Source organism: Mustela nivalis (genome assembly GCF_964662115.1).
Source record: "Mustela nivalis genome assembly, chromosome: 13".
In the NCBI taxonomy this organism is placed as follows: Eukaryota; Metazoa; Chordata; class Mammalia; order Carnivora; family Mustelidae; genus Mustela; species Mustela nivalis.
In genome coordinates, this window is record NC_139032.1 from 56,254,661 (window position 1) to 56,280,476 (window position 25,816).

General features: G+C 39.2%; 1 protein-coding gene across 5 annotated transcripts in view; it reads right to left on the reverse strand.

Annotated features, from left to right (window-relative positions):
• The window catches only part of APTX (aprataxin), a 66,607-nt gene that overhangs the window by 7,165 nt on the left and 33,626 nt on the right, over positions 1-25,816 (reverse strand). For 2 of the 5 annotated variants that reach the window (XR_014301674.1, XR_014301675.1), the window contains one exon: positions 25,344-25,554. The gene's annotated coding sequence lies outside the window, so the exon portion shown is untranslated. Of the gene's footprint in view, positions 1-23,612; positions 25,555-25,816 lie in introns of those variants that run through there. The other 3 variants (XM_082694557.1, XM_082694555.1, XR_014301676.1) reach the window with 2 other exon arrangements.

The window sequence follows — 25,816 nt, forward strand, 5'->3', positions numbered from 1 at the left end:
CACAGCCCTGCAGCCCCGCACTGGGCTCCTTGCTCAGGGGAGAACCTGCTTCTCTCTCTGCCTGCCACTGTTCCTGCTTGTTCTCTCTCTCTCGCTCTCTGACAAATAAAGAAGTAAAAAAATCTTTAGAAAAAAAAAAGAAAAGAAAAAAAGAATTACTAAGTATTCAAAGGGCTCAGGTCCAAAATTCTAAATTATTAAATTATAACATTTAATTAGCTGAATAATCCAGGCTAATAGCTAATAGGTAAATCCTTACTTCTCCTTAGATCAAAACTAAAGTTTCTATATGTTTCAAGTACAGAAGTAAAAAGTATAAAGAGGCAGAAAAGACAAAAAGGGATAACTATACATATGTAACTGGGCTATTAACCCCTGAATAAATATTACCTAACTCTGCTTGGCATTGTGAAAAGGTTCAAAATGGAGAAAAGGGATTCAAAGGGGCTGGATTTTTTAATGACAGGACCTAAAAGATAGCACTGAGTTTGTGTCATCAGTATCCATGGCCCAGATACTGGACCAATTCCTAAACCCCAAAAGCTAATCCCTCAATCTTCATTTAAAACACAACTTATTCTAAAAAAAAAATTTAAGGCCACTTAGAAATATGTAAACAGGTTACAAGAGAAAATGAATCCAAAATAAAAAGATAAAGCAAAGAGCAAATAAAAGTAGGAAAGCAAGATGGCATTGGGAATGATGTCAGCCCACAAAGTAAAGCAATATATTCTTCCTTGAGTAGCCTCCTCATTGCTGGAATAAAGAGGCAACCACAGTGAGTGCACTGCCACCATCCTGGTATTAAGAAAATGAAGAAGTCAAACAACAGTCAGAAGATTGTCCAGAACAAAGGAAATATAATGGGCAGGAAGAAGCATTCCCCCTAACTCTAGAAAAACTGGGTATCTTATTCCCCAGGCAAGACCCACAGCCCAGTGGCACAGTCCTTGAGTCTACACACTCAACGGTCTCCTCCATGGTTAGTGCAACAGAGCTGCTTCTCTGTGTCTGCTTTCCTGAGCTCTCACTCTCCCTCACTGATACATGAAGTGCACTGAACATATAATGCAGACTTCCATCAATTCTTCGTGTGAGTCTTAGATGTGCACTCTGAACCCATCTTTATCTTGAATTTCACCCTGCAAACTTATCAAGCAAAATACACTAACTATGAACTAGATAGATGATTCCCTAAAAGGCAGTGGCAGTACTCCCAAGCCATTGGAGATCTTGACATAAGTTAAAATGAGAAGCATGGCCTCTATACAAATTCTCTATGGCAGATCTTAACAACAATAGGACATTCTCAAAGCTGTTGCACAAAAATAAGTCTGCCCTTTCACATAGTAATTCAGACAATGGGAATGTATTCCAAGACAGACACACAAAACAGGGAAGAAAAAAAAAGTTTGTTCAAACACATCCATTGTCAAAGACAGCCATCTTATTTATTTTTAAAGAATTTGAAACAACCTAAATGTCCAAGAATTGAGAAACTGATAAGTAAACTATTATGTCAGCTCAATGCTATATTATATGTCACCAAAATTATGTTAATTCTGTTGTACCATTGACAAGACTCATGATACAATATTAAGTTGTGAGTGTGTGGTTTTTTTTTAAGGAGTATAGAAGCTTGTGTATACATTAGAATTACAACTTTTGGAGAAAATATCTTACGCAATGTGTGAAAAGGCTGAAAGGAAAGCAATCAAATGTTAGCAACTGCCTTAGAATAGTGATATGGGGGATTTTTTTCTCTCTTATCTCTTTTCCAAATTTTCTTTTATTGTGATTATATTAGTTTTACTATGAAATATATGTAAATAAACTTAAACATCCAAATTACCTTAAAATTTAAGAAGCATATTAAATAAGTCTTTAAACTGTTAGCAAAAATAGACAATTAGACAGACAGTGATAGAGATCATGAGAGGCCTCTGTTCATGGAAGAATCTCTCCCTGAGAATCACTTGAAACAAAGAGGCAGGGTAAAGAGACCAACAGCGGGTAAGAAGTCTTACAGTAATGGGTGGGGGCAAAAACAGATACATACTGAGTGCTCTAGTATTATAACCTTATTTTTCCCTGACATTTAATAAGACTGAGGTACAGTTATAGACTGTTATTTAAAGTCACTGCTTTTAGACTAGACAATAGTGGATACTGATCATTTCCAAATCTCTCTCCAAAGTCATTTCTCAACATAATCTCTACTAAACCCTCCATGGTATTAAAATGTTCTAGAGGTCCCTCCTCCCTACCCCTTACTTTGAGGGAGTTGAGATATCTTCATATGTAAGATTAAAAAATAATAAATTTATGATCCTGTCTGACCATTCCTGATTCAATTCATGACCTTTAAATGTCATACCTGCCGCTAAAGAGGAAAAAAAAAAAAAAGTTCTGTCCATCTGTTGCATTTCTGCCTGCCCCTCCAAAGGCATATATTTTACATATAGTCTTGAGACCTGACACTATTCATAGAAATATAAATAGCTCAGCTCTTGCATTCATTTTCTAGGGCTGTTATAACAAATACCACAGACTGGGGGGCTTAAACAACAGAAATCTATTTCTTCACAGTTCTAGAAGCTAAAAGTTCAAGATCAACATGTCAGCTGGGCCTTATTCTGAGGCCTCTCTCCTTGGCTTGCAGATGGCCATCTTTTTCTGGTGTTTTCACATGATCTTCCTCCATGCATGTCCTAATCTCTTCTTATAAGAACACCAGTCATATTTGGATTAGAGCCCACCCATATGACTTCATTTTTCCTTAAGTACATCTTTAAAAGACCCTATATCCAAATACACTTGCATTCTGAGGTTCTAGGGGGTTAGGATTCCAACATGAATTTGGGGGTTCATAGTTCAGCCTGTAACATTTCATCCTGAACATAAACTAGCATCAATGAACAAAAAACAAATTAAGTAAGCACTGAGCTGTGCTGTTTGGGGTGGAATTAGTACCAGTATCACATATTTTACCTTATGCTATCTGAATCATCTAATGAACCATGTCACAAAGGAGTTCCTAGAGTCATGCTTTTCCGTTTCTGAATCTGACCTCATGACATGGTGCCATGAGCTCAGATCCTTCTTGCTGGGCCCTGAACTGATCTTGTTACAGATCTTTGATTCTCCCAGAGTGGATCTTACAAACTGATAAAGAAGGCGTGATTTAATCATTCCATAAACACTTCTAGATACCTATTGTGTGCACAGGCCCCTTCTCTGCTAAGGGCTGGAGGAAATAATGATGAGACTACCCGAAGGATTTGGTCCCTACCTTCAAACAGCCTTTAGGCTGCTCAGAAATAATAGCAGAAGTAAAAAGGCTACCCTCACTACATAACACACTGTATTCGTAGTTATCATAGATGAGACAAAATGATAAGGAAAATAGCCCAAATTTTCAACAAGTAGGAGGACTTGACAGCTTGGCCACAAGCATGTCTCCAAAAGAAATTCCCATGAGCTTTTATGCTTTTCCCCTTGAGAGGACAAATTACAATACCTTCTCCCAAGTCTCATAGCCTAACCCTTTTATATGCTAATCCTTTGTTTTTGACTGCAAAAGCTTTTTACTAATATATAGTTATCACATATGAAGCAAATATATAAAATATGGCCTTAAACAAAAGATATTTTTGCCTGCAAACCACTCATTTCCAACAGCATCATCAAAAAAATGTCTGAATTGATCACTGCTAAGAGGATCAACCTTAATAATGTCAAAGTTTTCTTCTCTGTCTGCCAATCCAGCATCATGTCTCCCTCCCCATCCTCAAAAAAAAAAAATAATTTTCAGAAATAAATTTATGTGTGGAGTGCCAGGGTGGCTCAGTCAGTTAAGTGGCTGCCTTCCACTCAGTTCCAGGGTCCTGGGACTGAGCCCCTCATCAGGCTCCTTGCTTGGCAAGAAGCCTGCTTCTCTCTCTTCCACTCCCCCTGCTTGTGTTCCCTCTCTCACTGGGTCTCTCTGTCAAATAAATAAATAAAATATTTAAAAAAAAAAAAAAAGGAAAGGAAGAAAGAGAGAAAGAAATTAATTTATGTGCAAATCAAAGTATTCCTGTAGCTTGTCATTTTAATTAACAAAGTGACAAATGTTTGTTAAATGCTTCCTCTATGCCTAGCCATGTTCTAAATAGTCAGAGACACAAAAGAACCACAAGGAATCTCTCTGGATCCATTTAAAATGTATTGTCACATTGAAAATGCCTCAAAGGTTCCAAAGAAAAAAGAGACAGAACCTCTTCAGGAACCCCTTTTTTTTCCCCCTTTGTGAGCCTTTGAAGTCCATGTTAAATACTAAAGAAGAGTTTTTGAAACTTAGATTCTTTAAGGGGAAAATAAAAGGTTGGTCTGAGGTTTGAAAGAGAGGATGTAATGGCCACTATGAGGCATTCTTCAGAGAAAATAGTGCTTCCAGTGTTTATGAGTTATTCATTAGAGAGGCAGGTCTAGCTGGCTGACACTATGGGTGCCAAGGCAAAACTTTCATCCTGGCTGGATGAAAGGTAAGAGCTATAAAGCCAAGTAAGGGCTGCCATGTGTTTCTAGAGGGCAGTTCTAAATCACAAAATCATAGAGAAAGAGAGAACAGGAGACATCAGACATAGAGAAGCCTTTGCTGTTTTGTCCACAAAGGGAAATAATATGTATCAGAGGCAAAGCTGCTCAAGGCCTCATTAGTGGAGGTAGGAGACAAGGAGGAGACCACGTTTTGAGAAGATAATCACAGGGATCAGAGCAGCTACCATAAACTCAAAGGCTAGAATGGTAGCCTTAAGTCTGCCTCAAATAAAATATTCAGAGTTAGTTTAAGACCCAACTTTACTAGCAGATGAGGCTGAAAGATATACGATTAATTGAAATACATTAGAATCCTTCACTTTGCACTGTTTCAACGCTTACAAATTTCAGCTATCATGCTTTAGTTAAATTAACTCCATTCAACAAAATGGTTACCACCATTCAAATTTCAGTTACCACCATATATTAATTATGAGTCATCACATAAAGTACAAACTTTGCTGCTAACCTTCAACCACAAATCACTATATAGCTGATGAACAGCATGATCAATGGCTAATGACGTTACTTCTTCCAAAGTTTGTCGGTGATTGAGCACTGCGCATTTGTTATTGATCTCTCGCACAGACAGAAAAGAGTACAGCTGTGTTGCCTCCTTGTCCCCTGTGATAAATACATGTAATATTTTACAACAAGGATTAAAGTGCAACAAAGAGACAAAAAGTGATAATGCTGGAAGTGAAACTGGATGCAATTAGATTTGAAAAATGGCAACAGAAAAGCAAAGACAGGATGAGATCTAGGCTTTCATGAAACTATGCTATAAACTATGCTGATAAAATGTGATGAATATAAAAAACAAGGTAGGGGCACCTGGGTGGCTCAGTCGGTTAAGTAGCCAACTCTTGATTTCAGCTCAGGTCGTGATTTCAGGGTTGTTAGGATCAAGCCCCACGTCAACCTCCATGCTAGGTATAGAGCCTGCTTAAGATTCTCTCTTTCCTTTTTCCCTCTGCCCCGGCCCCTCCACTAAAAAAAAATTAATAAAAATTTAAAAAGTAAAAATGAACAAACAAACAAAAAAAAACAAGTTAAAGCTGTGCTAATATATTTTAGTTCAAATTGTTGTAGAAACAGATGGTTGAAATGGAGCACATCTCCTTTGGACTGAAGGCAGCAATAAAAGATAATTCAAATCAGTTCAATTAGCATTCAAGCCAAAGTGTTAATATTAGCTGCCATATTGAAAGAAAAATGTAATTACAGGGAGACTGAAAAAGAACCGTTTACTGCCAGTAAAGACTGGTTCCATGGTTTCAGATGTTGGCATAAACTGATTAATATTAAACTGTCTAATTAAGTGGCTAGCACAAACAAGGATGCTGCTGTGAAATTTGAATCCAGATTTCAAGGATTTGTTAAGGCAGGTAGTTATGATGCTCTCCAATGTGAAAGTGGCTATGACAAAAACATGAGGACATATCAGAAGATATGAGGATATACTGGCTAAAAAACAAAACAAAAAAACAAGCAAACAAAAACAAGTTAAAGGAACTCTCAAAGATATTTCACAACATTGGAAACACAAAGAATAGAATATTGAAAGCTGATTCAAACTTAGAAAGGATTATGACCATTTGCCAAGGCATAATATACTGATACATGCTACAGCATCTGTATACCTTGAAATATTATACTAAGTGAAAGAAGCCAGTCACAGAAGACTACATATTATATGATTCCACAGATATGGAATGTCAAGAAAAAACAAATCTATAGACACAGAAGTAATGACTGCCTACTGATTGGGAGGGTGAGGTATGGAATTGGAGGGCGATAGCTATAGAGTATGAAGTTATAGGTACGAAGTTTAAGACATTCGTTTAAATATATCAGAGACAGACCTGTCAAAATATCTGGGATCTGAAAGGCCAAGATTCCGAAGAAAAGGGACACCTACTGATGTGAGTCCAGTATTCTTTATTTCTTTTCCACTCAAGGAAATGATGATTCTTAGCATGGCAAGGGTTGTGGTGGGTCGGGGATGGGGGTAATGCTGAAAAGCCAGGCAGAGAACACGTGCCAGAGGCAGAGAAGCCTATAATCTCATGGAGATGGGAGAGAAAACATAGAAGTCGGGACCTACAGAAGCAGCCTGGCCTTAAATAGCTGAGACCCTGAAGAGGGGAGGCCTAGGAAAGACAGACTGACTTCGAGAGATTTCCCTTCAAGAGTAATAAAATTGATGATCCTTTATTTAGCCAAGACTAATCAAGAAAAGTGAGAAAAGGCACAGATTACCAATAACAAAAATTAAAATGAAGACCGACTCACGATAAGGCCTGCAAACATCAAAGAGATACTAAAGGAATATGAGAACAATTCCAACAATAAATTGGAAAGTTTAGATGAAACGGGCAGGGGCACCTTGGTGGTTCAGTCGGTTAAGCATCTGCTTTTGGCTCAGGTCATGGTCCCAGGGTCCTGGGATCTAGCAGAACAGTGCCAGGCTCCCTCTCAGTGGGAAGTCTGCTTCTCCCTCTGCTTCTCTCCCAACCCCAATTCATGCTCTTTCTTTCTCTCTTGCTCACTCTCTCAAATAAATAAAATCTTTAAAAAATAAAATAAAATGGGCAAAGCCCCCCCAAAATAAGGCTTACCACAAATGATACAGGAAGAAACCAAATAAAATAAAATCCAAATAAAGCTATAGCTATTAAAGACACTCTATCATTTAAAAATCTTTCCACAGAAGAATCTCCAGATAGTTAGTTTCATTGATGAATTCTTCTATTTAAGGAAAAACAAACACCAGTACTAAGAGAACCTATCTCAGAAAACATAATCTATAAATAAGTGAATGTATCAAATTTACCAGTAAACAGGGTTAATATACAACAAAAATAAAACACCAAATATAAACTATTAGAAAATGAGACTTGAAAAATGACACAATAGTAACTCTCACCTCTCCCTCCCCCAGTGGAACACAGATTCTTTTTTTTTTTTTTAACCTAATCATCCGATGCTGGATTTAACACTTTAAAAGAAGTCATAAGAGAAAGTCTATACTTAAAAGGCTGGACTCCAGGATGCCTGAGTGGCTCAGCCAGCAAAGTGTCTGCCTTTGGCTCAAGTCATGATCCCAGGGTTCTGGGATCAAGTCCCACATCATGCTCTTTGCTCACTGAGGAGCCTGCTTCTCCCTTTGCCCCTTCCCCTGCTTCTTTGCTCGCTTTCTCTCTCTCTCTCTGGCAAATGCTCTTAATATATAAGGAACATACAATAATCAGTCCAAAAGACCTTTAAGACCTAAAATACAAATGGACAAAAATCCTTAAGAGAATTTACAGGAAAAAAATATTAATACAGATGTCCAATAATTAATACAAATGACAAATGTCCAAATCTCAATTTGGCTGAGGTAGAAATCAAAATTAAAATTGAGTCACCTGTCTTCGCCAAACTTACTGAAAGAGTTTTTTTTTTCTTTTTCTTTCTTTTTTTTTTTAAGATTTTATTTATTTATTTGACAGACAGAGATCACAAGTAGCCAGAGAGGCAGGCAGAGAGAGAGAGAGAGGGAAGCAGGCTCCCCGCGGAGCAGAGAGCCCGATGCGGGGCTCGATCCCAGGACCCTGAGATCATGACCTGAGCTGAAGGCAGCAGCCTAACCCAGTGAGCCACCCAGGCGCCCCTGAAAGAGTTTTTTTTTAACGATCTTTTTTTTTTTTTTTTTTTTTTTTTTTAAGTAAGATGGGCACAGTCATATCTACTGAGGGTATACTAATATAGCTTTAAAATCTGTAGAAACTTAACAGATAGGAGAGAGGTAATTCTAAAACAAGGCTAATTATAACCAAATGCTATAAAGAAATAAATGATGTAGGGAGAGGGATTAATATGTCTTAGCCCACCTCATGTCGAAATAAGTTAAAATAGCTTTTACTTGAAATAAGTACTGTCCCCAGTACTACAAACAGAAAGACTACTATTTTCCTTATGCTGTTGATCTGTCTGAGCCTTTCTACCATAATTCAAGAATGACCTTGTAAGAGAGAGCTAAATTTGGCAAATGACAGTTAATCCTTGTACAACACAGGTTTAAACTGAGGTCCACTTACAAGGAATTTTTTTTTTCAATAAATACCATACAGACTATAAATATATTTTTCCTTCCTTAAGACTTCCTTAATGACAAGTTCTTTTCTCTAGCTTATTTTACTGTAAGACATCAGAATATAATACATATAACATACAAAATGTGTATTAGTAGACTATGTTATCAATAAGGTTTCTAATCAACAATAGGCAATTAGTAGTTAAGTTTTGGCGGGAGTCAAAATTTATAGGCAGATTTTCGACTCCACAGGTTTTTAGTGCCACAGCCCCTGCATTGTTCAAGGGTCAATTGTATCTTAGAGCAGAGTTTTAGTAGAACATATTTCAGCATTCAGACTGACAACACAGTCCCAATATGTCCCTCCAACACACACACACACATACATACACACACACTCCCTCACATTCACATTTGCACACACACATTCACACTTACATACATGCATACATAATTCCTACAACATTTCCCTTATTTTCAGAACTTTTCAAAACATACCTCCTGTGAATCCTGTAACTTCTTTTCAGCTACTTTCTCTGCCAACTAGTTTTCCTTTGTCCTTTAAATACACCAAAAGGGAGCACCTGTATGGCTCAGTTAGTTAAGTGTCACGTTCTGCTCAGGTCATGATCTCTGGGTTCCTGGATCAACCCCTCCACCACAGGTCCAGCTCCCTGTTGAGTGAGGAGTCTGCTTCTCTCTCTGCCCCAACCCTGGCTCGTGTTCTCTCCTCTCTCTCTCTCTGTCAGTTAAATTAAATTAACTCAAATCAAATTAAATTAAAAATAAAATAAACACACCAAAAGGTTTGCAGGGTTGGCTTTCTTCTCTTTAAGGTTTGTATCTTCTTGATAAGTAGTCTCAGATTCTACTATTGCTATATTGCTCTACTATTGCTATAACTATCTCTACGTTAACTTCCAAATCCATATCTCCAAACCTGCCTGAGTTTTCCTCACCAATACTAGATCAATATTTCTTGTATTTACTTCAAATATAACCTCTAAAATGGAATTTTCCTTTCTTACTCCATCTCACCTACTTTTTGTCCTATATTTATTCTCCCACACATTCAGCAAATAGTTACCAAGCACCATTAACCACTCATTCTTCCAAACTATACAGTTGAGAGCCAACCTTCATTCTTCTCAGCCCTTCTTCTGCTTGGGTCAACTGTGTATCCTAACTCAGGTCTCTGAGATTGAGCCCATGTCTTTATACCCATTAACACATTAGCCCCATTCATTATAATCTCTCACTGCAATGCCTGCTGCTGCAACTGCTTAGACATTTTCCCTGCTAGTGAAGTCAGCCCATTTTCCACACAGTTGGCAGAATTATCCTTCCTAAAAATAAATCAGGTCATGTCACTCCCTCTTCTGAGAAGCCTTCATAGCACATAGTGCTGGTGGGGTCTGTGAACCAACTGCACTGGAATTAGCTAGGGAACTCATTAAGCTGTCACTTCTTGAGCCCCAGACCTACTGTATCTATCTCCTTAGAGAGAAGGCCTAGGAATCCCCACCTTTAATAAGTTCCCCAGATGATTCTTATGCCCACTCAAGGTGGAGACACGCCAGCCTGCAGGAAAGAATCCAAACTCCTTAGGCAGAAATACAAGGTCCTTCACCCTCTGGGCCCGGCTGGTCTCAGTTCCCTCCACTCAGTACTGTGCACCCTACACATCAGTCACACTGAACTTCTCACTCCTGTCTAGATTATGCCCCCCCATACCTCCATGCCTTTCTCTATGCACAGTTCCTCTGCCTCCTTCTTCACCTAGCAAAATCTTGGTCTATCTTCTTCAGTGAATCCTTTCCTGACCACCACCCCTTTCTCCATCAAAATTGTCTCTTCCTTCTTTGCTTTTCTGAAGCCCTTTCCTCATACTTTCATCATGGCCAGGCACTAGCCCTGAAATACAATTTACCTGTTCATGTGGTGGTCTCCCAAAAAGACTTTGATCTAATGGTATTATCTGGCAAATTTTAAAAACTTCATAAATGTCTAATGCATTGGTGAATTACTTGATTCACTAGGTCAACTAATTTGTTTATCTAGTGTTCATTTTGGCAGACTCACTGGATTCAGCTCTTCTTAAAATCTAAAGTTTTATAGGAAGAAACAAAAATTCTCTCACAATCAGGAAAAACAACCATTGTCATTCAAGCCAGGCCTGCCTCTGGAATTTACAGGTACTAACATTAAAACAGGTTAGATTGCAAAAGAACTCCCTGTTTCAGCTGCACACATTCCTCACAGAACTATAATGTGATGTAATGCTCTGTTGTCACTGTAAGGACTAATTTTATGTGTCAATTTAACTGGGGCCTGGGGTGCCCAGACCTTTGGACAGACACTATTTTGGGTGTATCTTTGAGAGTATTTCTCGAAGAGATTAACATTTGAAGTAGAAGACCGAGTAAAGAGGCACCTCAGCCCTTCAAGCATCTACCTTCAGCTCAGGTCATGACCTCAGGGCCCTGGGATCCAGTCCCACATCAGCTCCTTGCTCAGCGGGCTCCCTTCCCCTGCTCTTGCATTCTTGCTCACTCTCTCTCAATCTCTCTCTCTCTCTCTCTCTCTGAAATAAATAAAATCTTAAAGAAAAAAGAAGAAGAAGAAGAAAATGACGACGACTGAGTAAAGCAGATGGCGCTCCTCCATCTGGCTAGGTCACATTCAATCAACTAAAGAACTAAGTAGAACAAGAAGGCTGAATAAGAGGGAACTGCTGCTTCTTTGAGCTGGGACACTGGTCTTTTCCGGTCTTTGGACTCAGACCAAAACACTGGCTCCTCTTGGGTCTCAAGCCTGCCTGATTTCAGACTGGAATTTACACCATCAGCTTCCCTGGTTCTCTGGCTTTTGGACTCAGCCTGGAACTACATATGTATCAGCTCTCCTGGGTCTCCAGTTTGCCAACTACAGATTTTGGGACCACATGACCCAATTCTATATAATAAACCTTATTTGTTTGTTTATTTATATACACATCCTATTAGTTCTGTTTCTCTGGAGAACCATGGCCAAAACAGTCACAAGGTGGCCATTTGAAAATCGTTTCTATGTTACTCTCTGTTGAAAACCTTGTCCATTGGGGCGCCTGGGTGGCTCAGTGGGTTAAAGCCTCTGCCTTTGGCTCAGGTCATGATCACAGGGTCCTGGGATTGAGCCCCGCACCGGGCTCTCTGCTCAGCAGGGAGCCTGCTTCCTCTCTTTCTCTCTCTCTCTCTGCCTGCCTCTCTGCCTATTTGTAATCTCTGTCAAATAAATAAAACCTTGAAAAAAAAAGAAAAGAAAACCTTGTCCATTAATTTAAGTCCTCCACTGAAACGGTGACAGACATAACTTGAGAGTGCTGCTGATGCCCAAATGCTTATCACATCCCTGAGTTCCATACTCTGGGATCCAAATGTCGACTATCTCAAAAGTAACTCAAACTGAACATGTCCACAACAGAACTCCTGATTTTGGTCTCCAAAACAGCTTATGCTCAGTCTTCACTGTCTCAAAAAATGGATCATCATTCATCCATATGCTTAAGCTGAAAACCTAGAACAATCTAAATTTCTCTCTTTTTCTTATTTCCATCATTGCAGCTAATCAGCAAGTCACGGTGATTCTCCTTCAATCAGAACATTTAATAGCACCTCTACCAGCTTTATCCTGAACCAAGCCACCCTCTTCCCTCACTCAGACTTTTGCAGTGGTACTAAGAGGGACTCCAATAGGAGACCCAAATATTCTCCCTGCTTCTACTCTTGCCGCCTGCAGGCTTTTCTCCATATGGAAGTTGCCAGGGGAAATCAGAATTAGACATTAAAAAAGGTAACAAAATTTTGAAAGTTCAGTTTCCAAAAGTTCCCCAATCACAGTTGGGAAAAAAAATCCAAATCTCTACAAAGCTTTGTACAAGTTTCCTCCAGTATTACTGGTTGTTTCTCCAAGATATCAAGTTTTTTCCTACCTCTAGGCCTAGGAACTTGCTTTTTCCTCTCATGAAATGCACTTTGCATGGTTCACTCTTATCATTTGAGTAACTGCTCTTATGTCACCTGCCCAAACAGACCTCCCCCTGCCTCCCCAACATTTTCTATCCGGTTAGTCCACTATATTTGCCTTCAGAGCACTTATCACTACCCAATGTTACTTTATTTACTGACTTGTTTGTTGACCCTCTCTTAACTAAAAACCTCATGAAGACAGAATTTGTTTTTCTTGTATACTTCATATCCACGGTGTCTGGAATACAGCATATGTACAATGAGTAAATGAATGGACAGATTCTTCTTAGTAGGTCATACTTTAAAAAAATCGGTGTTTGCAAAATGATACCTATCATTTTGATATGTCTCTAAAGAGACAAGATAAGGGAAAAGAGAGAGCTAAGTTCTGATAGAAACCTGGCAGGACTGTCCCCCCACATAAATGATACATATCAGTTATATCTTATCATATATATGATTAGACATATATATGAGAAATTATATAATTCATTGTGTTTCTCTTTTTCCTTAATTTCCAGGAATCCCAGTTCTAAATTTTGTACTCAATCCCAACAACTTAAGTTGGGTTCACTTTCAATTACCTATTACATGCTTTTGATCACTTACCACTATTGCAACATCCCATAGAGCTAGCTATCTTTTATTATAAACCAATTTAATTCCTTGGTATAGGCAGACTATAAAAATTAATGCATACATACTCATTTATTGATACACAGATATTAATAGTTTCTCAAAAAAAATGGTTTCTCCAACATGACCAAGCTTCTTAAAAACAAGCCTATATATAATAGCCTTTCCTATGTCCTCAAGCACAATCAAAAGGCAGAGTTTATTATATTTGCTTGATAACATTCTTAATGTATACTGATTTCTTTATTGATTGATCAAGACCAAAATCACAGTTTGGTTACAAGTGAGTAAACTAAGTTGCACAGGAAATTGTTATCTCCCTTTCAAAAAGTGGACAAAGATTTGTTAGAAGTGAGAGAGCAGGAGCTATCTGCACAAAAAAGAGAACTTGACTTGGTGAGCTAGATAGGGAGGGTCCACAGGCACAGCTAAGCCTGACACAAAGTTTAGTAGGAGACAATCTAGAAAGGTTGAAAGTTCTCCAAGAAAATTCCCCCGGAAAAAACTGGTGGAGAGAGTGAATTATGGGGGAGAAAAAAATTTGAGGATGTCTCAGGACTGCCTTAAAGAAAGGTGAAGGTATTGATCCAAATCTTGCTGGAGAGATAATGAAGAACCCTTGGCAGGGTGGATGGGGTTGAGGGGAGTTGGGATAAATTAGGATTAAAGGGATGGGTGCAGTAGATGACTGTCACTAACACTGATTGAAGACTACAGGTGGAGACACTAAAGACATCCCTTTCATCTACTTGTGGGCCCCAGACTAAGGTTAGAGAGACAAGATAAGCAAAAGAAAGGGAGAGCTAAGTTCTGACAGAAACCTGGCAGGACTGCCCCTCACTGTTAATTCTTGACATTCAGCCCAAGGTCCAGCAGAAATGTTAAAGACCAGCACTAACCACAAAGTCCAGCAGCAGGAGTAGATGTTGGCATGATAGATGCTGGCATCTTTCCAGCTGGCTAGGCCCTTCTCCACAAAACTCTTTGGCAGTGGCCACAGTACTAGACAAGAACAAGGTTTTGGATTTCTGTAGGTATTTCCCCACCACTCCTCATATGCCCCAATTCTACAATTTGCATTCCTCATACCAAGAGAGGGCCTTGAGATCCTCCTCAATAAATAAGACAGACAAGCACAATCAAAAACGGTAGACACCCCGCATCCACAGCCTGTTTCAGCACCCAGAGCCCTCTAATGGACACTTTGCTCAGACATTAACATCTTCGTAGGAGCCCAGAAATAGCCAGGACAAAATGTAAAGTTTCCTCTGAAAATTGTGCTAAAATGACTGCATGTTAGTCAGAGGGACTTATATAATACATCAGGGTCTTTGGACAGTTTTTTTATGCTCTTGGAGTACAGTTCTCCATTGCTGAAACATTTACCTATTTCAGAACAGGGAACAGATGGGAGGGGCAGTTTCAACACAGAAGGGAGAGAACTCTTGCTCAAAGGACCTTTGCCCTAACATTGGACCAGACCTAGAACCAATAACATCTTTAAAACCCCTTGTGATTATTACTCATTAAGAGAGGCACTATTAACGCCACAAAGAAATCAAGCTACACTGATGTGAGAACTGAGAGGTCATTCATAAATCTAATAGGTATAGGCAGACCAAATGGAATACATTCACAATAATCTTGGAAGAAGTCACCCACTATCAGCTTCCACTCCTCTCCATATGGCACAGCCATATCCATACAAGATCACCTCCATCGTCAACACACATCTTCATGCATACTTACCCATGTTCTATGCATGATGTTACAGCACCATCTCATATATGCCTCTCAACAGCCCTGAGAGGTAAATACAACTATTATCCCATTTCACAGATGAGTAAACTCATCAAGTAAGCCCTCACCTCATTGACAGAGCCAATATTTAGACCCAAGTGTTCTGATTCAAGAGCTCCCATTCTCAGTCTCGACTACGCAGTCTCCCACAGGATGGCACAGGGCCATTGACAGAAATGTCAAAATGAAGCACATCATCCCATGCAATGGCCTCTGAAGACAAAGATGGTTGCAACTGACCAGGACAGATTTACATGTCAGAGGCAGAGGAGATGCGTCCTCCTGAAGCTATGAGGACAATAACTCTGAATACAATTGGTTTTGTTTGCTAAATTAAACCTTATTGTCAGCTAAAATTATAGCAATGCAGCAATCACTTTAACTTTCATCTAGTTTATATTTGAAGTTTCCTCCTAAAAAACAAACACTTTAAGCTTAAGAAAATACCTATAAATGATTTCTGAAGAGATGAAATAATTGTAAGGACTCTGCCAATTGGTCTCAATGCAGGAATACACTTACACTAAAATTTTTAAGCTCTGGGCCTCAAATCCCTGCAGAATACCACTACACACACACACATACACACACAAACACACACACACATTTATCACTTAAACATCAAATACATACACAAACTATACAAACACACCACAAGCAAACATATACACACCACATATAGTACACACTACAGACACACACAAAATCCACACACCACACACATACCACACACTCCACTCACACACCATGGCACACACTTATTCAACACAAAAAAATACACCATAAATAACACACATACACCACAAACACATATATAACACATATATACGCAACACACAAACCACACGCTCATCACATATGTACACATATACCACAAGATACCCATGCCATACAAACCACACACTCAACATATACACACAGAACACATACCAACCATAAAGTTGCATGTGCTTGTGATACTTATTTGTGGTGTGATATTTATTTATGATGAAATTCATTTTCAATTTGAAGAGTACAGCTCTGTAGGGGCAACTGTTTTAAACTTGAGGATAACTTGATTAAATGACAAGTTTAGTTAATTGTTATAGACCAAAATGTAGTTTATATTAGCAAAAAAGAAGTATGGGGCTTCAAAAAAAGCATACTCTTAAGCCTACTAAATCACTGCAATTTTAAAATCTTGAATCTGCCATTAGTGGGGGAAAGGAAATCTATTTTGCAATCTGGCACATTCTTATGATGAGTTTCTTACTGTGACTCATGCCATAGATGCCTTGTGCAAATGTATAAGAAAATAACCAGACTGATATGTGAGGAGAATTTCAATGATGGGAGAAAAGCTGTTTGAGCAAACCAAGCCCTTCCCAGTCTTCCCAGTCTTCCCAGCCGTGGGGCTATTCTGGCTATACACATCATGCTAAAAAAAGGAAAGTATTCTCAGAAGGTAGGAAAGAACTTCACAGGACACCAGTAGAGGGGGGAAAAAAAGAGAGAGAGAGAGAGAAGGAGAGAATTTCTAAGTTTGCCCTATGTCCACTGAAAAACACTCTTTTTTTTAAAGAATTTTATTTATTTATTTGACAGAGATCACAAGTAGGCAGAGAGGCAGGCGGGGGGGGGGGGGGGAGCAGGCTCCCCGCTGAGCAGAGAGCCCAATGCAGGGCTAGATCCCAGGACCCTGGGATCATGACCTGAGCCGAAAGCAGAGGTTCTAACCCACTGAGCCACCCAGGCGCCCCTGAAAAACACTCTTAAACCTAATAGCCTGCATTCTCTTTTCTTCCCCTAATTCAAAATCTTATAGCTAAAAGCGAGCAGCCTCAACTGCCTTCAAGCTTAAAGCTGGGGAGAGCGAATGAAGGTGAAGCAAAAGAAGGAAGTTGAGGAAATTAGTTAATGGGAGATTAGGCTGAATGGCTTCCTCCCTGAGTGGGTTTCTCAATGGGGGGGTGGCAGAGAAGAGGGGGAGAAGAACATATGGCTGAGGAAAGTACGAGATGCACATAACTAAGAAGTTCTTGCCTAATTTTTTTTTAACTTTATTATATTTAAATTGAGTTGATTGGGGAGCCTGGGTGGCTCAGTGGGTTAAGCCTCTGCCTTCGGCTCAGGGCATGATCTCAGGGTCCTGGGATCAAGTCCCACATCGGGCTCTCTGCTCAGTGGTGAGCCTGCTTCCCCCTCTCTCTCTGCATTCCTCTCTGCCTGCTTGTCATCTCTGTCCGTCAAATAAATAAATAAAATATTCTAAAAAACTGAGTTGATTAATATATAGTATATATTTAGTTTCAGAGGTAGAGTTCAGTTATTCAGCCATTGCATATAGTTCTTGCCTAATTCTTGACATAATATGTGCCAAATAACTTTATTAAGTCCATTTTGCACATTGCTTGAGTGAGTTTGGTTTCCATTACAATTTGGGTTATCCAGGACCATGTAATTATCTCGCCCCATTACTTACCACAATGTGTTAAAGCTGACAGGGGGCAAAACTGTCAAGAACTTTTTTATCTTTTTTAATATACTAACATAGAAGAAATCAGATTTATGTTTTTATATAAATGTTGATTAAGATCAGCCTTTAAGGAAGGTCTTAGAAGTTTACAAGAAACAATGTTTGAGCCATTCATTAATCTTCTTAACAAAAACTATTATTAAAATAATATAAAATTTGTTTAAATAATATTTCATAAGTGTTAGAGACAGAAAATTAAATAAAGGGATTATTGTGTGCTACAAGAAAGGAAGAAATTTTTTTTTTTTTTTAAGATTTTATTTATTTGTCAGAGAGAGCGAGCGAGAGCGAGCACAGGCAGACAGAGTGGAAGGCAGAGTCAGATGGAGAAGCAGGCTCCCTGCGGAGCAAGGAGCCCGATATGGGACTCGATCCCAGGACGCTGGGATCATGACCCGAGCCGAAGGCAGCTGCTTAACCAACTGAGCCACCCAGGCGTCCCAGAAATTTTTTATTACTAGAAAAATTCTTATCTTCTCCTTGGGTGTCTGAAGCTGCAGAACAGTTAGTTCATCAAAGCAAACGCATTTGTCTTAGAGACTTTTCCTGAATGTTCAAAATCTAGCTAACAAGTACTTTACTGAAGTCAACTTATTTATTTATTTGACAGAGAGAGAGAGACAGCGAGAGCAGGAACACAAGCAGGGGGAGTGGGAGAAGGAAAAGCAGGCTTCCCACCAGCCGGGAGCCCGATGTGGGGCCCAATCCCAGGACCCCATGATCACGACCCGAGCTGAAGGCATACACCTAATGACTGAGCCACCCAGGTGCCCCTGACTTCTGTTCTTAAAGTAAAAATTTATATTTCTGTTATTATTAATTTGTTTTCTTTCTAAAGAAGGATTTATGTGATTTTCTTACATACCCCAGTTGACATAATTTGAAAATAACACATTTTCATGGTACAATTTCCATCCTCTAGTAATCCATTACAAAGCATTAAACTTAGGGAGCAATTTCCCTCATTTAACTAAATATACATATGCCTGGGGTACCTGGCTGGCTCAGTCAGTGGAGCTTGTGAGTCTTGATCTTGGGGCTGTGAGTTCAAGCCCCATGTTGGTTGTAGAGATTACTTAAATATAAAATATTTAAAATAGGAGCACTTGGGTAGCTCAGTCTTTTTAAGCATCTGCCTTTGGCTCAGGTCATGATCCCAGAGTCCTGGGATCAAGCCCCACATCATGCTCCCTGCTCAGTGGGGAGCCTGCTTCCCTCTCTCCCTCTGCCTGCCACCCCCATTCTTGTACCTTCTCTCTCTATCAAATAAATAAATCCAATCTTTAATACATGTGCACACATGCGCATGCACAGGCACTCACACACACATACACATACATACACACGCTTGAACAGAAAATAAGAAATCAAGCCCCCGGGGCACTTGGGTGGCTCAGTGGGTTAAAGTCTCTGCCTTTGGCTCAGGTCATGATCTCAGGGTCCTGGGATCGAGCCCCACATTGGGCTCTCTGCTCAGCGGGGAGCCTGCTTCCTCCTCTCTCTCTTTCTCTCTGCCTGCCTCTCTGCCTACTTGTGATCTCTGTCTGTCAAAGAAATAAATAAAATCTTTTAAAAAATCAAGCCCCTTATAAATACAGATTAAAGTTGTAAGATCAAGACAGATCAAGATCAGACAATATTACAGCTATTACTTAACAGTTCCTTAAATATTCTGGCAAATGGGAAGAGTGAGAAGGCAATAAAAAGAAACAAGTATAACTATCAAAAACGAGAAAGATTTTCACATGAGAATCTATCTAAAAACTTCAGGAAAGCAACAAATCAGAACTCATCAGAATATTCACTGAGGAGCTAGTTATGAAACAAATTACACAAATTACTAACTTTCCTATGTATTAACAAAAAGTCAAAAATGTGATGAAAAATTTAAATCCCACTCCAACAACAAAAGGATGTCTTTACATATAAAGAATCATGGGGCACCTGGGTGGCTCAGTCATTAGGCGTCTGCCTTTGGCTCTGGTCATGATCCCAGTGTCCTGGGATCCAGCACGCATCAGGCTCCCTGCTCAGCAGGAGGCCTGCTTCTCCCTCTCCCACTCCCCCTCCCTCTCTCGCTGTGTCTCTCTCTGTCAAGTAAGTAAATAAAATCTTAAAAAAAAAAAAAAAGAATCATCACAGGAAACCTAGGAGGCTCAGTCAGTTAAGTGTCTGCCTTCGGTGCAGGTCATGCTCCCAGGGTGCTGGGATTGAGTCCCACATTGGGCTCCCTGATCAGCCAGCAGGGGTCTGCTTCTCTTTCTCCCTCCACCTCATCCCCCCTGCTCAGGCTCTGCCTCTGTCTCTCACTCTCTTTGTAAAATAATAAATAAATCTTTAAAAATAAAAATAAAATAAAGAATAATCACTCTGAATAAACTTAAGAAATGTGGAAGATATACATTGAGAGAAAATTACAAAATTATGCTTAAGACACAAAGGAAGATTTCAATCAATTTCCAGGAAAGTTCAAGAGTTGTACAACTGAACTCCATCCAAGCCCACTGAGACCCCACCTAAGGCCAAAACCAGTGAATTTGGGATACGCAAGCCTAGAGAACTGGGCTTCTTTCAGGACCCTAGTTATCTGGACAAGAAGGACTATCCCAAAAGGCATTACCTGGTCAATTTGTCCATGTTTTAGTGATCTAGAGACTTCACACACACATACACACAACCAGCGGAGGTGAACTTTTTCCATAGGCTGCCTTCCTGAACTAGGACTATGGTACTCTATATTAGTTGACAGCAGTGCTTGCCACTATAAAGATTAGCCACATTTTTTCAATAGCGGAAGAAATGAAAATAACTTTCTTGTTTATTAAAAAGTCTAATCAACCTGGGATAAGGAGAAAGGACAGGAACCAGGTTGGTGGGGACACTGCTATCATCAATACAAATAAGAGGACTCCTATTTAATATTAATATGAGTAAATCAAACAAGCACTGATTTTTTTTTATAGAAAAAAAAAATCCAAAAAAACAGAAGTAGAGTTTTGACCTCAGAGTCAATCTGTTAGAGAGAGCAACTTCCAGGAAAGTGTTGATAACTTTCCCCTTGGTAAACTTCTGCCTAGAAATCTGCTGGATACCATATTTTTTAGATACCACATTAAAGAGTTTCAAGAGCCCATAAAAGCCCTAGCAAGCTTATAATAAGCTAGTCACTCTCTAATCTATACTAGAATTACAATGAAAATGTACTTAGTTGGGAAATAATTCTGGATAACTATACTGTTATAAAGGCTTTTCAGAATCTACTTCACTTTTCTTACAAAAACAATGATCATTAAGTGTGCAAAACCAATATACATTTAGTAGGGTTTTGCCTCCTCTTATATTCTAAGGGGATCCCACAAGATACCTTCTGCCTAGCATTTTCTCCCTACCATGCATGAATCTCTATAGTCATGCACATGGATGAAGGCATGAACTCTAGAGGACTCTTGTTTAAATGAAAACACATTCACCGGAGAAGTAATGTATCAGTTAACTCTACCACAAAAATGCTGCTGCTTTTCAGAGTCCATAGTCTCTCATGGTTCACCTCTCCTTCCAATTTCCCTCAATTCCCTTCTGTTCTCCATCCAGGTGGTGGGTATTGGAGAGGGCACGGATTGCATGGAGCACTGGGTGTGGTGCAAAAATAATGAATACTGCTAGCTGAAAAAATAAAAAATTTTAAAAAAAAATGCTGCTGCTGATTTACCCAAAACCAAAAAGAATGCAACAGGAATTATTTATTCTTATGTTCATAAATCTGCATATCTGCTGGGACAGCTCAGCCTTATACTGTGGATGTGTGAATTGATTGGGGCAGCTCTGCTCCACATGTCATCATTCTTCTGGGACTACAGAAGAACCCAGGATATGTTTATGGCAATGCAGAAGCACAGGAGGGCAACCAAACATGTCAGCATATTTGAAGCCTTTGTTGTCATCATGTTCACTAACATCTCATTGGCCAAAGCAAATTACATGGCCTATCCCAACACCAGTAGGACAGAAAAATATATTCCATCTCTAGCAAGAGGAACCACCACAAAGTCATCTGACAAAAGGGCTGACACCCAGGGAGGGTTGAAGAATTGGGAACAACAATGCAATCTTCCAAATGTAACATGAACTCACTCTTAACCAATAATACAGTAACATTTCAGGGCGCTTGGCTGGCTCAGCCAGTAGAGCATGAGACTCTTGACCTTGGAGTTGTGGGTTCAAGCCCCACACTGGGTACAGAGATTACTTTAAAATCTATTAAGAAATAATTACTCAGTAACATTTGTTTTCATACTTATCTAGTCATAAATGCAGAACACTAAAGAAATAGAAGGAAGGGAGGAAGTAGGATCTAAAAATGTGTCACAATTCTAGAAGGGAGGTAAAGGTAGGGGAGGTGCCACAGTGGAGGTCCTTGGTAGAGAAAATAATAAAGCAGAACACCCTCATGAATGAAATTCACTGATAAAAATTTGAAAATGAAGAAAAATAAGATATGACAGTAGAAAGACAGGTACATGTAGGGTAAAAGAAAATTCTAAAGAATGACAAGTTTAGAAAAAAACTGCACAGAGAAATGAAAGTGTAGCCTAATTTTTTCTCCTTTTGAACCTGGAATTCCTTTTATGGCCATCCCTAATCTATTATCTATGGCTTGTGATTTATAATCTGAAAGAGTTTGCAATGTATAATCTTTAAGAATCTCTCTGCAACAATCCTTTCTACAAGAAAATAAAAAATTCTGTTTGTGTGCGTACACAGAATTTTCTTTCAAACCAGGCAGATCAGAAACTTCCTAGAATTTAAACCTTGAACGTAGGGACACAAAACTGAAAATGGTAAGAGTTCACTTATTCTTCCTGAAGACACTGTCTTGTGATTACTGCTTCCCAGGTTCTCAGAGTTGCTCTATATTCCAGACTCCACCCCCAAAACTTCCTGTTCACATTTCCTTCAACTCTGTGAACCATGCTTTCATCCTACCAATAAATATATTTTTTGCTTCAATGAGTAAAAATTTATTTCTGTTGCTTTCAGTCAAAGAATTGTGCAGGTATAGGTCCCTTTCCCATTTTCTGTCCTCCAAGGAAATGAGAAAGAGAGAGAGAGAACACTAAAGATGCCTTAAAGCAAATAACAAGGCATGCCATCATTCAAGAATCCAGTATCTAAAATCATTTCATGAAAATGACTGTTACCATGGCAACCTTTCAGTGTGCATTCAGCGATTTTATGTGCATTCATTAACATTCTAATGTAAACCAAACTGTATTGGCTTATTTGGCCTTGATTCCTTTTTAAATATTGATTGCTTTGTCTCATAAAAGGTATCAGAGTTTCTATTCAAGAGGGCTGGCTGTCCATCAGTAAGGATGAATACCCAACTTTTGTATCAAATGGATGGGACTGGAGGAGATTATGCTGAGTGAAAGAAGTCAAGCAGAGAGAGTCAGTTATCATATGGTTTCACTTACTTGAGGAGCATAAGGAATAACACGGAGGACATTGGGAGAAGGAGAGGAGAAGGGAGCTGGGGGGAATCAGAGTGGGGGGACAAACCATGAGAGACTTTGGACTCTGAGAAATAAACTGAGGGTTTTGGAGGGGAGGGAGGCAGGGGGTTGGGTGAGCCTGGTGGTGGGTATTAAGGAGGGCACGTATTGCATGGAGCACTGGGTGTGATGCATAAACAATGAATCTTGGAACACTGAAAAAATAAAATAAAGTTAAAAAAAAAAGATGGTTATCTGACTAAATAAGTAAATTTACTTAACCCCTAAAATTCTACTGAGATGACGCTGTAAAGAAAAGCCCTCCATGTTTACCTCCCACCACTCCCACCCCCCCACACACACACACTTACACACACATACTCATAAAAACCAATACAGTCCCAACTCCTGTCATTGGAATCTGTTCTGCTTATCCAACATGGTCAAAAAGGTTAATATCCCTCCATTAGTTGATAAATTAAATACGATCAAAGTCAAAATCCTGAGTTGTTTTTTTTATTAGACTCTGACAAGTTGAATAGAATGATCATCTAGAAAAGTGACTATAGACAAGCCAATAAAATGTTGAAGAACAATGATCAGAGAGGCCATAACCATACAAAAAGTCAAAGTGGGCCGTAACAAAGTAGCCCAAAGAGCCTGGGGAGATAGAGCCATAGGGAGAGGTGTGCCCATTTCTCAACCTGCAGAACCACACCCCAGCATTTCCTCATTATCTGCATGCAGGACAAGTTCAGCCAAAACTTGAGGCAGCAAATGGTCTCCACAGCTATATGAAACCAGTGAGCATCACAGAACACTCATGTGCTACCTGGTTTTGAGATTCGGCAGCTCACTGAGTCAGAGAACAGCTTCATCCTTCCTGAAGAAAACAGTCAGGCAATCAAAAAAAAAATAAACAAAAGGAAATAAAGAGGTGACTCCGCATATACTGAGATTAACAATCGTTTTTACATCTTCAGAGAGCTTAGGGAAAATTTTAGAATATAGTGATAAAGAGAAACAGATTTTATACACACGGTATCCAAAGGATTGAAAGGAGGAAGCACAAAGAACAAGTCAACTAAAAGCAGCAATCCTTCCAATGCCAGCCTCCCACACAATGCAAGACCTGGAAGGGGTGACACCGGGCAGCAAAGAAATGGGAGGCTGCTGAGTATGAAAAGGATGAAAATTCTACAGTGAAGGAAACAGAGATGGAAGCCTATGTCCATTTGTCTCGTCTTCATAGGAGCATCCAACAAGCCTGGCTAGGTGAAATAGAAGTAGAGAGGAGAAAGGAGGAGGAACGGGGAGAAAAAGAAAAAGAAAAAGAGTGAAGAATAAAGAAACTCTGCAAAACTATGGTAATGAAAACTGAGGTGTGAGTTTAGTAATAGCTCAATGGAAATGGAATAGGAAGCCCATAACAGACTTGTGTACATAGCAAAATTTAGTTCACTGTACATATGGTACTTCAAATGAATGAGAATGAAGACTAGTTTAAAATGAGTTGGGAGTTCATTAAATAAAAATTTAAAAAATAGATAGATCCCTATGTCACACTAGATCAAAATTTATAAATACCAGATATAATGAAGACCTAAAGTTTAAAAAAAAAAAAAAGGCATAAATGTACCAAAAGAAAATATGTAAACAGTGATGTCTGGGTGGTTCAGTTGGTTAAGCAACTGTCTTTGACTCAGGTCATGATCCCAGAGTCCTGGGTTCAAGTCCCACATTGGGCTCCCAGCTCAGCAGGGAGTCTGCTTCTCCCTCTCACCCTCTCCCCTCTCATGCTCTCTCTCTCTTTCTCAAATAAATAAAATGTTTTTTTAAAAAGTAAAAGAAAATATGAGAGCATATGGATAAGGAAGGACTATTTAAGCAAAATATGAATTCCAGAAACAATGAATTTTTTTTAAAAAAAGGAATGCATGTTTCAGTGACATAACAATTTTAAACCTCTGTATCATGAGATAGCATACACTAAATTAAAAGATTAAAAGATCTAAATTTGTAAAACATTTGCAATATAAGTAAAAAATAAGAAAGAGAAAGGCAACTCAATTTTTTTCATGTGCAAAAGAACACTGGCAGAGACTGCAGAGACTGTTCGCTATCTCCGATTTTCATTCTGTGCTGCTTCTGTACTAATAGAATTTTTAGTTGCATATAGATTTGCCCAAAATAAAGGTTATATTTCACAACCTCCCTTAAAGCTTGGTCACCTGTGGCTTGTGGCTGAATTCTGGCCATGGTAATACAAAAAGAAGAGTCATGAAGGAGATTCCAGGAAACTTCTTCAGAGAGTATTTGTGAGTCCTTAATCCCCTTCTTCCTCTTTTCCTCCATCCTCCTGCCCAGAACACAAATGCTTCCTTCTTGGACTTGAGGTAAAGGTGAGGAGTTGGATTTGAACAGGAAGGAATCCCCTTTATCCTGTGGAAGAAAGTCAAGAATGGTAGGTATGTAGGTAAGTCGCAGTGAGGGAATGGAAAGTTGAACAAGATAATGCTTCACAGCCTCAATTTGTTTGAAGAAGCAGGAGAAAACCTAGTTAAGAGTAAGAGAAGGGAGAACTTAAGGAAAGTGGTATTGGCACGGCACTATTGTTGAAGACAATGAAGAAAGGACCTGAAAACAGCAATGCCACAGAATGGAAGGAGAGCCTGGCAAGAGTTTAAAGCCATAAATGTGTAGT